A 15,253-nucleotide genomic window follows, 5' to 3' on the forward strand; every position below is an offset into this window, starting at 1 on the left:
TCGGGCCCTGGGCCGAAGGCAACGCTAAACCGCTGAGCCACCCGGGCTGCCCAATTATTTAAATTTTTTATTTACATCCTAGTCAGTTAACATATTGTGTAATACTAGTTTCAGTATCTTCCCTGATCATTATCTTCTCTCTGCCTTTTTAGATTATATATTTGAAAAAAAAAAAATTATATATTTGAAGTTTAGATTTTAATGGTGCCTTTTTTCTTAATTAAAAATAATGTAGTGGTGTTGTGGAAAATAAGCATTGCGTGCTAGGGGCCACAAAACCATGGACCTAATGGACTCTAAGATACTTAACTCATTAGGCTATAGGAAATTAAACATGATATTTTTAGGAAAGAAAATGAAAAGTGCAGTATGTGTTATAAGATGATAACTCTAGTAGCAGAGCAGGAAACGAATGAGGGAGTGACTAATGGCAGAAATGCAGTGTCCCTCAAAAGGTCATGAGGGTCTGATGGGTCTGATTTTTAGCAAGAAAGAGTAAAATTGAAAGAGGAAACATTAGATTTTAGAGATATATCTTATTTGATGTGCTTCAAGTGATCTCTGTGTAAATGACAGCACTTTATTTTGCATTGAAAAGATTTTCTATAGATATGCCACCTAAGTAGATGCCACATAAACTCAGTGTACCCTATTTCTGCTGCTTTGATCATGAAAATGTTTTATTCATTAAGCTTATTAGTTTCAGCTCTGAGTAATAGGAAATTCTCTCAAATATCCAAGGCTTTAAGAAGATAGACATTCACTTTCCTTTAATTTAAAAAATATTATGAAGTACACACTTTTCGGTTAATGTGGTAACTTCATAGTATCTTCAGGGATCTAGACTTCTCTTTCTTTCTGTTCTTCCATTTCAACATTAAGCTTCCATTTCTATGGTTACCTCTTGTTCCAACATAGCTGCTAGTGTTCAGCCATAAGTCTTCATTTTAGAAAGCAGAAAAGAAGGGAGTATGAAAAGCATGTACCTTCTTTGTAAGGAAACAGTGTGACGTGAGTGTATCTTCCCATACCCCAGCCCCAAATCATAATTTGAAGCCCCAATCCGTGATGTGATGGTATTTGGCGATGGGACCTTTGGGAAGTAATTAGGTCATGAGGGAATTGCCCTTGTGAATAGCATTAGTGACCTTCTAAGAAGAAACACAAAGCAGTGATCTCTCTCCACTATGTGAGGAGTAGCAAAAAGGTGTCATTGCAAGCCAGGAACAATGTTCTCATTAGAACTCAGCTGTGATCTTGGACTTCCCAGCCTCCAGACGAGTAAGCAAATAAACATTTGTTGTTTAAGCCACCCAGTCAGTGGTAATGTGTTACAGTAGCCCAAACTGACCACGAAAGGAACTTCAAAACCTCATTTATAGGGATCCCTGGGTGGCGCAGCGGTTTGGCGCCTGCCTTTGGCCCAGGGCGCGATCCTGGAGACCCGGGATCGAATCCCACATCGGGCTCCCGGTGCATGGAGCCTGCTTCTCCCTCTGCCTATGTCTCTGCCTCTCTCTCTCTCTATCTCTGTGTGACTATCATAAATAAATAAAAAAAAGTTAAAAAAAAAAAAAAAAAAAAAAAACCTCATTTATAGACTCTGGCCAGAGCATAATCCTGGAGCCCCACTTCAGCCACAGATCAGGCTCAAAAATAATAGCTCATATTGCAGATGACAATGCCTTATAAAAAAATTAGCATTCTGTCACTACAAATGAGGAAATAGAAATGTATCTTGGAAAGAGCTATTTCAGTTATAATTTTAAGCATGTTTTTTCTGAATAAAGAAAAATCTATTTCTCACATGTTCTAAAAAAAATGTAAGTTCAAGTTTTGCTTCTGTTTGTATTAGTGTACTTTTTCTGGATTAAATACTTGAAAAGAGAAATTAATAATAAAGTCAGACTGTGAGTCAAAAGATTGGTATCTTCAACCACATCACTGTTTGAAAAATGTCTCTAGGGGATCCCTGGGTGGCTCAGCGGTTTGGCGCCTGCCTTTGGCCCAGGGCGCAATCCTGGAGTCCCAGGATCGAGTTCCGCATCGGGCTCCCTGCATGGAGCCTGCTTCTCCCTCTGCCTGTGTTTCTGCCTCTCTCTCTCTCTCTCTCTCTCTCTCTCTGTCTATCATAAATAAATAAATAAATCTTTAAAAAAAAATGTCTCTGGTCATGGGGATACCTGGGTGGCTCAGTCATTGAGCGACCAACTCTTGATTTTGGCTCAGGTAATGATCTCAGGGTCATGAGATTGATTTGCGTGCATTGGGCTCAAGCTGGGCATGGAGTCTGCTTAAGAATCTCTCTCCTGGAGATCCCTGGGTGGCTCAGCAGTTTGGCCCCTGCCTTCGGCCTAGGGCGTGATCCTGGAATCCCAGGATCAAGTCCCACATCGGGCTCCTTACATGGAGCCTGCTTCTTCCTCTGCCTGTGTCTCTGCCTCTCTCTTTCTCTCTGTGTGTCTCTCATGAATAAATAAATAAATAAAATCTTTTTTAAAAAAAGATTCTCTCTACCTGTCCCTCTGCCCCTCACTCCCCATAAAAATGTTAAATAATAATAAATAAATGTCTCTGGTCAGACAAGTCTTTACTCTGAGAATAGACTTGAAATATCACCCTGTTTATGTAAGAACTAGCTACTCACCTTTTAGAAATAAGGAGGAAGAAAAAGGGTTTATTTTGGAATATTTTAAAGAAATTGATCAGACCGAAATATGTATGCATTCTTCTAAACTATGAAGCCAATATATTTTTGTGGGCTGGTTGGTGGTGGTTTGTAGCAATTTGTTTTTTTCTTTATTTTGTTGTTTAATTTATAAACAATTATTTTGAGCAGTTTTAGGTTCACAGTAAAATTGATCTAAAGTACAGAGAGTTTGCATACACCCCCTGACCTCTCAGCCTCTCCTATTTTCAATATCTTACACCACAGTGAGTGTTAGATGTATTATAATCAGTGAAACCTACACTGACACAACATTATCACCCAAAGTCCATAGTTGACATTAGGGTTCACTCTTGGTGTCATTTGGGTTTTCATAAATGTATAATGACATGTATCCACCATTGTAATATCACACAGAATGGCTTCCCTGCCCCCAAAAATCCTCCATGCTCTGTCAGTTTGGTTTTTGGGCCACAGAACAGTACAAAGAAATTGCAAAGTTACTCTTTTGTATATAAATCATTATAGGTTTTAAAAAGTTATGAGGGGATATGATTCTACATACTCCTATGTGGAATTTAAGAAATGAAACAAAACAAAGGAAAAAGAAAGAGACAAGCCAAGAAACAAAGAACACTTCACCCTAGAGAACAAACTGATGGTCACTAGAGGGAAGGTAGGCGGGGGTAGGGAGGGGGTTGGTGCAAGGGAAACATGATGGGGGAGGAAGGAGTGCTGTCATGATGAGCACTAGGTGATTCATGGGGGTGTTGAATCACTATATTGTATACCTGAAACTAATATTACACTGTATGTTTAACTATACTGGAATTAAAATTTTTTAAAAACAAAGTTATGAGGGGAGAGTGGGACTCCATCAAACGTCGATCTAAATAAAACCAGCATGGGCATGGGAGGTGACTTAGATGAGGAGAACTAGAAGTTAAAAGGTTGATTAAGGAGCAGGATACTTTTGTGGTTTTCCAGGTGAGGAAATAGTGTAGGAAAACTAACACTACCTTGGACAGGAGTCTTTGGTTCCACCACTGCCATGTAACATTTTGGGCACTTTAGTTTCTCTGAAATAATAAAAATGAAATTTTATGAGTAAAATGAATCTTTTGAACTATACAGTTTGTATACAGATGAAATTACTGATGTTAGTAAAAGATTAAATGACTTACTCAGATCACACATCATTTTTAGGTAAACCAGGTTGAAAATTCAGCTTATTTGATATTTCAGTCACTAAGCAAATGAAAGTAGGTCTTGAACTCACAATCTCAAGATCAAGAGTCACATGTTCTACTGACTGAGCCAGCCAGGTGCCCCACCATGAGAATAAGACTTTTTTTCTTCGCCTTTCTATTTAAGATTTATTTGTTTGTTTTAGAGAGGGAGGGAACATGTGTGCAAGTGGGAGAGGGACAAAGGGAGGAGGAGGGGCAGAATCTCGAGCAGATTCCCCACTGAGCACAGAGCCCAATGTGGGGCTCAATCTCACCACCCTGAGATCACGACCTGAGCAGAAATCAGGAGTTTAACACCCAACTGTCTGAGCCACCCAAGATTTATTTTCTTAGCAACTTTGAAATATACAATATAGCTTTTTTTTTTAATTTATTTAAATCCAATTACTTAACACATAATGTAGTATTGGTTTCAGAGGTAGAGGTCAGTGATGCATCAATCTCATTCCATCATGTGCCCTCCTAATGTGCATCACCCAGTTACCCCATTCCCCAATTCCCCTCCCCTCCAGCAACCCTCAGTTTGTTTCCTATGATTAAGAGTCTCTTCTTAAAAAAAAAAAAAAAAAGGAGTCTCTTCTGGTTTGTTTCCCTGATTTTGTCTTGGTCTGTTTTTTCCTCTCTTCCCCTAGGATCCTCTGTTTTGTTTATTAAATTTCACATATGAGTGAAATCCTATGATAATTGTCTTTCTCTGATTGACTTATTTCACTTAGCATAATATCCTCTAATTCCATCCACATCATTGCAAATAACAAGATTTCCTTATTTATTTTTATTTTTTTTGATGGCTCAGTCATATTCCATTGTGTATATATACCACATCTTCTTTATCCATTCATCCATTGATGGACATCTGGGCTCTTTCCATGGTTTGGCTGTTGTGGACATTGCTGCTATAAACATTGGGGTGCAGGTGCCCCTTTAGATCATTACATTTGTATCTTTGAGGTAAATACCCAGTAGTGCAATTGCTGAGTCGTAGGGTACCTCTATTTTCAACTTTTTGAGGAATATCCGTACTGTTTTCCAGAGTGGCTACACCAGCTTACATTTCCACCAGCAGTGTACAGGGTTCCTCCTTTTCCTCATCCTTGCCAACATCTGTCATTTCCTGACTTCTGTCTTTAGCCTTCTGACAGGTATAAGGTGGCATCTCATTGTGGTTTTGATTTGTATCTGTTCATGTCTTCTGCCCATTTCTTGACTGGATTGTTTGTTTTTTGGGTGTTGAGTTTGATAAGTTCTTTATAAATTTTGGATACTAGCCCTTTATCTGATACGTCATTTGCAAATATCCTCTCCCATTCTGTTGGTTGTCTTTTGGTTTTATCGAATGTTTCCTTTGCTGTGCAAAAGCTTTTTATCTTGATGAAGTCCCAATAGTTCATTTTTGCCTTTTGTTCTGCTCTCCTTTTAGAGACGTGTCTAGCAAGAAGTTACTGTGGCTGAGGTCAAAAGATTGCTGCATGCGTTCTCCCCTAGGACTTTGGATTCCTGTCTCACATTTAGGTCTTTCATCCATTTGAGTCTATATTTGTGTACAGTGTAAGAAAGTGGTCCAGTTTCATTCTTCTATGTGTGGCTGTCCAATTTTCCCTACACTATTTGTTGAAGAGACTGCCTTTTTTTCCATTGGATATTCTTTCCTGCTCTGTTGAAGATTAGTTGACCACAGAGTTGAGAATCCATTTCTGGGTTCTCTATTCTGTTCCATTGATCTATATGTCTGTTTTTCTGCCAGTACCCAATATATAATATAATATAGCTTTATTAACTATAGTTGCCATGCTGTACATTACATTACATCCCCATGCCTTGTTTGTTTATTTAATATCTAGAAGCTGTACCTTTTGACTCCTTTGACCCATTTCACCTAACCTAACCCCCCAGAGCCCCACACTCCTGGCAACACCAGTATGTTCTCTGAGCTTGGTATTTTGTTCTTTGGGTTTGGGGGTTTTTTGTTTCTGTTCTTGTTTTAGATTCCACTTATAAGTGAAATCACATATTTCTCTTTCTCTGACTTCCTTTACTTAGCATGATGCCCTCAAAATCCATCTGTGTTGTTGCAAATCGCAAGATTTTATTAATTTTTATGACTGAATAATATTTCATTGTGTGTATATATACCATATTTTCTTTATCCATTCATCTATCAAGGGACATGTAGGTTGCTTTCATATATTGTAAATAGTGCTACAGTGAACGTGAGGTTGCATATATCTTTTCCAGGTAATATTTTCATTTCTTAGGATAAATACCCAGAAGTAGAATTGCAGGATCGTATGGTAGTTATATTTTTAATTTTTTTGAGGAACCTCCATGCTGTTTTCCACAGTGGCTGCACCAGTTTTCATTCCCACCAACAGCACACACAGGCTCCCTTTTCTCCACTCCCTCCCAGCATATGTTGTTTCTTGCATTTCTCTTCTTTTTGCTAACAGCCATTCTCATGAATATGAGGTGATCTCTCATTTGTGGTTTTGAGTTGCTCTTCCCTGATAATGAGTGATGAGCATCTTTTCATGTGTCCTTTGGCAATCTGAATGTCTTTGGGAAAATGTCTACTCAGGTCAGAGCCTCCACCCATTTTTTAAGTTGAATTGTTTTTTACTGTTGAATTGTACACGTTCTTTATATATTTTAGATATTAACCTATTATCAGATAGATGATTTACAAATATTTTCTCCCATTTGGTAGATTGCTTTTTCATTTTATTGGTGGTTTCCTTTACTATACAGATGACCTTTAGTTTGATGTAGTCCAACTTGTTCATTTTTACTTTATTTGCCTTTGCTTTTGGTATCAGATTCAAAAAATTATTGCCAAGACTGATGTCCCACGATAAAGTATTAAAAACAAAGGCACCTTCATGTTTTAATATATTTTAATTAACTACTATTGTGCTTAAATACATATAACATGAAGTTAACCATTTTAATAATTTTAAGTGCACTGTTCAGTGGCATTAAATACACTACTTTGCTGTGTAACCATTATCACTGTCCATCTTCAGAGCTTTTTCATGTTCCCTAGCTGAATGTTTCTCTCTAAAGTATGCATTCTAGTGTCTCCTCCATTGCTATCCAAGTGAAATTATATATATATGAAATAATTGGCACACAGTAGGCACTCTGCATCTCACTCTCCCCAAGAGTGTTTCCTATCCTCCTCCTTTTTCTAAACAGTTTTATTGAGATGTAATTCACATACCATACAATTAACCTTATTTTAAGTTCATAGTTTTTAGTATATTACATTAATTTTTACCATGTAAGCATGAATACTTCTATAATATGAATTCATATATTAATAATATTTATATTTTATTATTAAAATTAGTTTCTTATTGTGGTAAAATACCAGAATTTGACATTTCCAACATTTTTTAAGTTTACAGTTTGGTGTCATTAATTGCATTCACAGTATTGTGCAGTCTTTACCACCATCTATTTTCAACATTCTTATTTTTTTTTAATATATTTTTAAAGATTTTATTTATGGACAGCCTGGGTAGCTGAGCGGTTTAGCACCACCTTCAGCCCAGGATGTGATTCTGGAGACCTGGGATCCAGTCCCATGTCAGGCTCCCTACGTGGAGCCTGCTTCTCCCTCTGCCTGTGTCTCTGCCTCTCTCTCTCTCTCTCTCTCTCTCTCTGTGTCTCTCATTAATAAGTAAATAAAATCTTTAATAAATAAATAAATAAATAATAAGATTTTATTTGTTCATAAGAGATATATATAGAGAGACATAGGCAAAAGGAGAAGTAGGCTCCCTGTGGGGAACCTGATGCAGGATTCGATCCTAGGACCCGGGATCATGCCTGGAGCCAAAGGCAGATGCTCAACCACTGAGCCACCCACGCATTCCCCCCCCCCTTTTTTTTTAATGTATTTATGTGTTTGTTTGTTTGTTTGTTTAATTTATGAAAGCACAAGCTGGGGGTGGGGGAAGGCTGAGGGAGAGGGAGAAGCAGACTCCATCCAAGGACCTTGGATTCATTACCTGAGCCAAAAGGAGATGCTTCACCCTGACTGAACCACCCAGACACCCCAACTTTTCCTTTTTTTTAATCTTTAAGTTTTTTTTTTTTTTTAATTCAAATCATTTTATTTTTATTTATTTATTTTTATGATAGTCACAGAGAGAGAAAGAGAGAGAGAGAGAGAGAGAGGCAGAGAGGCAGAGACACAGGCAGGGGGAGAAGCAGGCTCCATGCACCGGGAGCCCGATGTGGGATTCGATCCTGGGTCTCCAGGATCGCGCCCTGGGCCATAGGCAGGCGCCAAACCACTGCGCCACCCAGGGATCCCTAATCTTTAAGTTTTAATCTTATATATGTGAGAGGGAAATTGAGAGTGTGAGAGAGAGAACACAAGGGTGGGGCTGGGGAAGGGGAGAGAATTTGAAGCAGACTCCCTGTTGAGCAAGAAGCCTGAGGTGGGGTGGGTCTTGATCCCAGGACTCAGGGATTGGGACCTCAGCTGAAGGCAATCGCTTAACCAACTGAGCCACTCAGGTGCCCTCCAACATTTTTCATTCCCCCCAGACAGTCTCTAACCTTTAAGCAGTAACGTCTAATGTGCTTTGCATTTGTCAGTTTGCCTATTGTAGCTGTCCCATGTAAATGGAATCATAGAGTATTTGTGCTTTTTTTTTTCTGGATTATTTGATAATGTCTTAAGTGTTCACCCATATTGTAGCACGTGTCAGTACATTATTCTTTTTTACAGCCAATATAACATTCCATTGTATGGACGTGCTACATTTTGTTTACTTTCTCATTTGTTAACAAACACGTGGGTTGTTTCTACCTTTTGGCTCTTGTGAATAATCCTGCAGTGAATGCTGGCATAGGTGTATTTGTTTGAGTCCCTGCTTTCAGTTTTTGTGGCTATGCTTTGAAGTAGAAGTGCCAGATCCTTATTATGTTTAGCTTTTTAAAGAACCACCAAACTTTTCCACAGTGGCTTTTCGATTGACTGTAGATTGTACAGCTATTGATTTGAAATCTTTCTTCTGTTTGAATGTATGTGTGTTTTACCTATAAATTTCCTTTTTACCACTGTTTTTACTGTATCAGATAAGTTTTATTTGTTTGTGTTTTCATTCTCATTCACTTCAAGATACTTTCCATTTCCCCTTGTGATTTCTTACTAGACCTATTGGTTGGTTAAGAGTATGTTGTTTGATTTCCACGTTGGATTTTCCAGATTTCCTGATCAGAAAAAATACTCTGTATGATTTCAGTCTTTTTAAATCTATTAAGACTTAACTTGTGGCCTAATATATGACTTGTCCTGGAGAATGTACTATGTGCATTTGAGAAAACTATGTAATCTCTTGTTGCATGAAGTATTCTTTTATATTTCCTTTAGATCTAATTGGTTATAATGTTCAAATCTGTATTGATCTCTGTAGTAGTGGTTCTAACCATTACTGGAATTGGTTGAAGTCTCCAGCTATTCCTGTACAGCTGTCTGTTTTTTCCTTCAATTCTTTGAACATTTCTTCATACATTTTGGGTCCTTTGATGTTTGGTGAGTATGATGATTATTGCTTCTAAGTGGACAGATTCTTGTCAATATTTAATGTCCTTCTTTGTCTCTTTTAACAGTTTTTTACTTGAAATCTCTTTTGTCTGGGATCCCTGGGTGGCGCAGTAGTTTGGCGCCTGCCTTTGGCCCAGGGCGCGATCGTGGAGACCCGGGATCGAATCCCACATTGGGCTCCCGGTGCATGGAGCCTGCTTTTCCCTCTGCCTGTGTCTCTGCCTCTCTCTCTCTCTCTTTCTGTGACTATCATAAATAAATAAAAATTAAAAAAAAAAAAAGAAATCTCTTTTGTCTGATACTATAGTCATTCTGTTCTCTCTTGGTTACTGTTTACTTGAGTATCTTTTTTCTATCTTTTTCCTTTCAACCTCTTTGTGTCCTGATCAAAAATAAGTCTCTTGAGGTGCCTGGGTTTCTCAGTCAGTGGAGCATCTGACTCTTGATTTCGTCTCAGGTCATGATCGCAGGGTCTTGAAATTGAACCCCACTTTGGGGTTCTCTCTTCCTCTACCCATCCCACCCCCCACTTGTGCCTACACGCATGCTTTCTCTCTCTCTAAAATACATAAATAAAATAAAATAAAAATAGAGTTTCCTATAGACAGTATATAGTTGAATCATGTTTTTTTCTTTTTCTTTTTCTTTTTCTTTTTTTTTTTTTATCCATTTTGTTTCACTCTGCCTTTTGTCTGGAGAATTTCATCCACTCACATTTAAAATAATTACCAATAGGGAAGAACTTACACTTGTCAAAATTTTGTTATTTCCCATATGTCTTACAGCTTTTGAACCTCATGTCCTCTTCTACTGTCTTCTTTTGTGTTTAGTTGATCTTTTTGTAGTGAAACGTTTTGATTCTCTTCAGTCCTTTTTGGGTGTAGTCTATAGCTCTTTTTGTTATGGTTACCATGGAGATTACATATAACTTCCCAAAGTTATAACTATGTAATTTGTATTGATACCAAGTTAATTTCAATTACATACACAAACTGTACTCCTGTAAAGCTCCATATACATGCCCTTTTAGGTTATTGATGTTACATATTACATTTTTTTTCTGTCTCCCAAAATATTCATTTATAAGTACTTTTTATGCATTTGTCTTCTAAGTCCTGTTTCCTGATCTCTTTTTTTCTATAGTCTCCCATCATGATTGAAGTAGTAACAGGCTCTTCTTACCTTTTTTTTCCTAGAAGAAAATAAAAAATCATTTTCTAAAATAATAAATGATACTGTTGTCAACCAATGTGTCCAGAAGTGACTTTTTTTTTTTTTTTTTTTTTAATAAAAAGCAGGTAAGATTGCATTAACAGAGATGATTAAAGAACTCTCCACATGGGATCCCTGGGTGGCGCAGTGGTTTGGCGCCTGCCTTTGGCCCAGGGCGCGATCCTGGAGATCCGGGATCGAATCCCACGTTGGGCTCCCGGTGCATGGAGCCTGCTTCTCCCTCTGCCTCTCTCTCTTTCTCTCTCTCTCTCTCTCTGTGTGACTATCATAAATAAATAAAAATTTAAAAAAAAAAAAAAAAGAACTCTCCACATGTGATTTGGCTTCTAATGTGGAGGTAGAGCCATCAGGCCATAACTGTGTATTTGTGGGAATTATAAATCATGATTTATTAAAGCTCAGTCTTCCACTTGGGAATGGAGATGGGTTAGAGAGTCCACAATCATATTTACATTCCGCTCTCTTTTTTTATGGAAGCCTCAGTCTCTCTCATGTTTATGGCCAGGGAAAAGTTTGTTTGCAGCTGCCATTAACTAGACAGCAGCTGCTGTGTTGCTCTTCCCCGCTCCCCCAACCCCACCCCCCCCAGTGGTAGTAAAGTGACTTCATTAACAATTGTTATTTCTGCTTTGATTGTTCCTCAATATAGGCCTGATGGATTTAATAGATAAGATTTAATATACATTAATAAATAACAAGATCTAAGGTGCTTCAAATAATTATATTCTGTACATAGAATGGGATATTATATAGCCTTAAAAAGGAAGGAAATTTGAAAATCTTCTACAAGGTGTATATATGTATATGCACAAATCCGTGTGTATTAATTTTTTATTACTGTGTAACAAATTTACCACAATCTTAACAGTTTAAAACATCACCCACTTACTATCTCAAGGATAATTTCCCCAGAATTTTAGGAGTCTGGGCACTTCAGTTCTGTATCTCACAGGGCTCAAATCAGGGTATCAGCTGGGTCTGTGATCTCATCTGAGGCTCACCTTTTATTCTAAGCTCCTATTCATTTTCTTGTAGTTGCAGAGCTCAGTGGTGGTTTTCTTCTTTAAGGGCAGCAGCAAAGAAAAAGAGAGTCTGCTTCTTCAGGTCTCTGAGCTCAGGGAAAACCTAAACGTTTGAGATTCAATTCATATACCATACAGTTAACCTGTTAAAAGTATACATTTCAATGACTTTTGATATATTCACAGAGTGTACATTCATCACCACAATCAATTTTAGAACATTTTCATTATCGCAGAAAGAAGCTCCATGTAGTTTAGTGATGATCTCCCCTAATTTCCTCATCTACTTTCATCTACTATCTGTCTCTGTAAATGTCTTTTCTGGACATTTTGTATATGGAATCACACAAAATAGGGTCCTTTGTGACTGATTTATTTCACTTAGCATATTGTTTCCAAGATTCATATATGCTGTAACATGTATCATTTCCTTTTTTCTTCTCAGATATCTCCCACTGTTGGATATACCACATTTCAGTTACCCATTTGCCAGTTGGACACTTGGGTTTTTTGTACTTTTTTGCTGTCATGATTAATGCTGCTATGAACATTTTTATACATCCAAAATATAGTTTTTATAGTTTCATAGTAATTGAATATGTAGACATATTATAGTTTCATAACATTTCAGTTATTCCTAATAGTTCCTCCTATAGATGATGCCCAGAGGCACCTAGGTATATTTTGACATTATTTAGTTTATGAGATAAAACGTTAGGGCTGGTAAAGTTTACGTAGTAATCTGAAAATGTAATCTTAACTTTTCACTTTATTTAAAAAGGTGTCCTGCTTCTCAGTGCTTTCAAGTTGTGGGGTAACAGGGTTTTGATTGATAGAAGGGTTAGGGACAGATGACATCACGAAGAAATATGCTTTCACATCCTCCCCTCCGAGTTTCCCATCCTAGGACAAACCCTGCCATACTGCTGTGCATGAAAGAGCATCACAGGGATTCATTCATGGCCCTGTTCTCTGTAAGTTTTGTTCAGAAATATTTTACCCCAGGTATGATTTAATATACCTTTTCATAGGTAATAGGATTTTCCGTTTTGTTTTGTTTTGTTTTTTTAAGATTTTATTTGTTTGACGGGGGGCGGGGTGCAGAGCATGAGTACACAAGCAGTGGGGAGCAACAGGCAGAGGGAGAAGGGGAAGCTCAGCAGGGAGCCCGACATGAGGCTAGATCCCAGGATGCCAAGATCATGACCTGAGCCAAAGACTGATGCTCAACCAACTAAGCCATCCAGGCACCCCAGGAGTTTCCTTTTAATAGGATTCTGGAAATCTCCCTGTTGATAATTATGCTAAAATCATGTAAATTTCTGTTAATCTAAACAAAATTAGTTAGATAAATCAGTTATATAAAGTAGTATTCGTTGGTAGAGTGTTGAGAAATGTTAACATTGTCAGCAAGGTTGTGAAATTAGTATTTTCAAAAGTTTAACTGCATGTAGAGTACAGCATAGATTGTCTAAGGAGAAAAGGGGTAGAGTCACATGATTCTTAAATTAATTAAGGAAAGTGCATTAAGTTGTGATTATAGAACTAGTCTCAAATCCAACTCCATCACTCACTAACGTACGTATATGAAGTTGGGTGTGTTCTGAACTGAAGTCCTCAGTGTCCTCATCTGAACAGTGTCACTATTAAAGAGGACCTATTTCATAGACCTGTGGAGGATTAAATGCTTAACATGTAGGAAGTAAGTAGATATTCAATAAATTTTTTTAAATGTCTTTCCTGGGACACCTGGGTGGCTCAGCGGTTAAGCATCTGCCTTCACACCCAGGGTGTAATCCTGGAGTCCCAGGAACGAGTCCCGCATCAGGCTCCCTGTATGGAGACTGCTTCTCTCTCAGCCTGTGTCTCTGCCTCTCTCTCTGTCTCTCATGAGTAAATAAATAAAAGTTTAAAAAAAAAAAAATGACTTTCTTACTCCATTATCACTAATTGTGACCTCAGATGAAAATAACTCCTTTAAGACTTACTTTATTTATTTGAGAAAGAGCGAGAGCACAAACAGGGAGAGGGGTGGAAGGAGAGGGCAAAGCAGGCTCCCCATTGAGCCAGGAGCCCAACTCGGGATTGCATCCCTGGACCCCAGGATCACAGCCTGAACCACTCAGGTGCCCCTTGTTACACTCCTTAAAGTATTCATTCCTCTTACCCACAACATCTGCTAATTTTCCCCAATTTCTCCATCCTTTCCTCTCAGTGCTTATCCTAGGTGTTTGCTATACATTGTCAAAACTACCTTCCTTAAAGAAAAAAAAACCTACCTCCTTCTTCCCTTTTACTTGACAAACAACCCCACTCATTCTTTCAAACCTTATTCAAAATCTGAAACATTTTCTCATTAAAGTGTCTTTAATTCTCTGTAGTTGAAATTAATTTTACATTTCGTTTTCTTTTAGTAAAGGTTAGTAATCTGGGCATGTTTGCTTCCATCATACCATAAATTTCTTTAGGCCATGAGTTCACTTCACTTCCTTTGTCTTGTAAATCTTATAGGACCTAGACTTTTTTAAAATATATTTTAAAGAGAAAAAAAGAACCAACTGCCTGAATTCCTAAAATATAATACATATGACCTAAAATCTTAGAAAATTTTAAGTTCTACAAGTAGCATCTACCCTCTTACTTGGCAACAAATATGTAAGGAAATTATTTCAGTTTATGCTTTTCCTATTCACCCAAGAAAGATACTCCAAAATATAGTAAATGACAGATTTTGTGTTGAAGGTTTGTTGTGTGTGTGTGTGTATAAAAGCACGGTTTCTGTGATCAACTATTATTACAATTTGTATGCTCCATTGACATTTACATAGAGAGTTTTTATATACATTGTCATTTAAGTCAGTTATATTTTAGTGCATCTGTCATAATCCTAAACTCTTAAGAGATCCTATCTCTTATCACAATAGCCTTTCAAATATGTTCTATTGTGTTTTCCACCAGAACAATGTTTTAATTTAACCCCAATACAGATTTTCTTTACCTTTCATCATGATTTTGGTCCTGTCTTTCCTGTAGCTATTTGGTTTTAAAGAAATTTATACTTATTTAAACACTAAATCCTATTATCAGAGTGAATTAGATTATCTTACAAAATTTTTTAATATACTCCCTACATGATTTATTTATTCTCTATTTTTATGCATAGTCTATGATAACTTAAGAAAATGATCACCAAGATTTTATAGAAACACACATAACTTTCATCCAGATTTATCCAGTTTTGATATTCTGCCACTTCTTTCTCTACTCCCTTCCCTACCTCGCCTGTCCTCACCTCTCCTCTCTTAGCCTCTCACTCTCACACGCACACACACACACTTTTTTCCTCAGTTATTTGATGATAAGAAGTTAAGACATTCTGACACATTACTCATAAATATTTCAGCATGTATTTCCTAAGATCAAGGGACATTTTCTTATATAAACAGGATAAAATATTAAATTCAGGATCTTTAACATCACTACAATACTATTACCTAACATACAGTTCATAATCAGCTTTCAC

General features: G+C 37.4%; 1 protein-coding gene across 4 annotated transcripts in view; it reads left to right on the forward strand.

Annotated features, from left to right (window-relative positions):
* The window catches only part of ASH1L (ASH1 like histone lysine methyltransferase), a 180,946-nt gene that overhangs the window by 93,877 nt on the left and 71,816 nt on the right, over positions 1–15,253 (forward strand). The gene's annotated exons all lie outside the window — the stretch shown is intronic.

Source organism: Canis lupus, chromosome 7 (genome assembly GCF_011100685.1).
Source record: "Canis lupus familiaris isolate Mischka breed German Shepherd chromosome 7, alternate assembly UU_Cfam_GSD_1.0, whole genome shotgun sequence".
NCBI classification, from domain to species: Eukaryota; Metazoa; Chordata; class Mammalia; order Carnivora; family Canidae; genus Canis; species Canis lupus.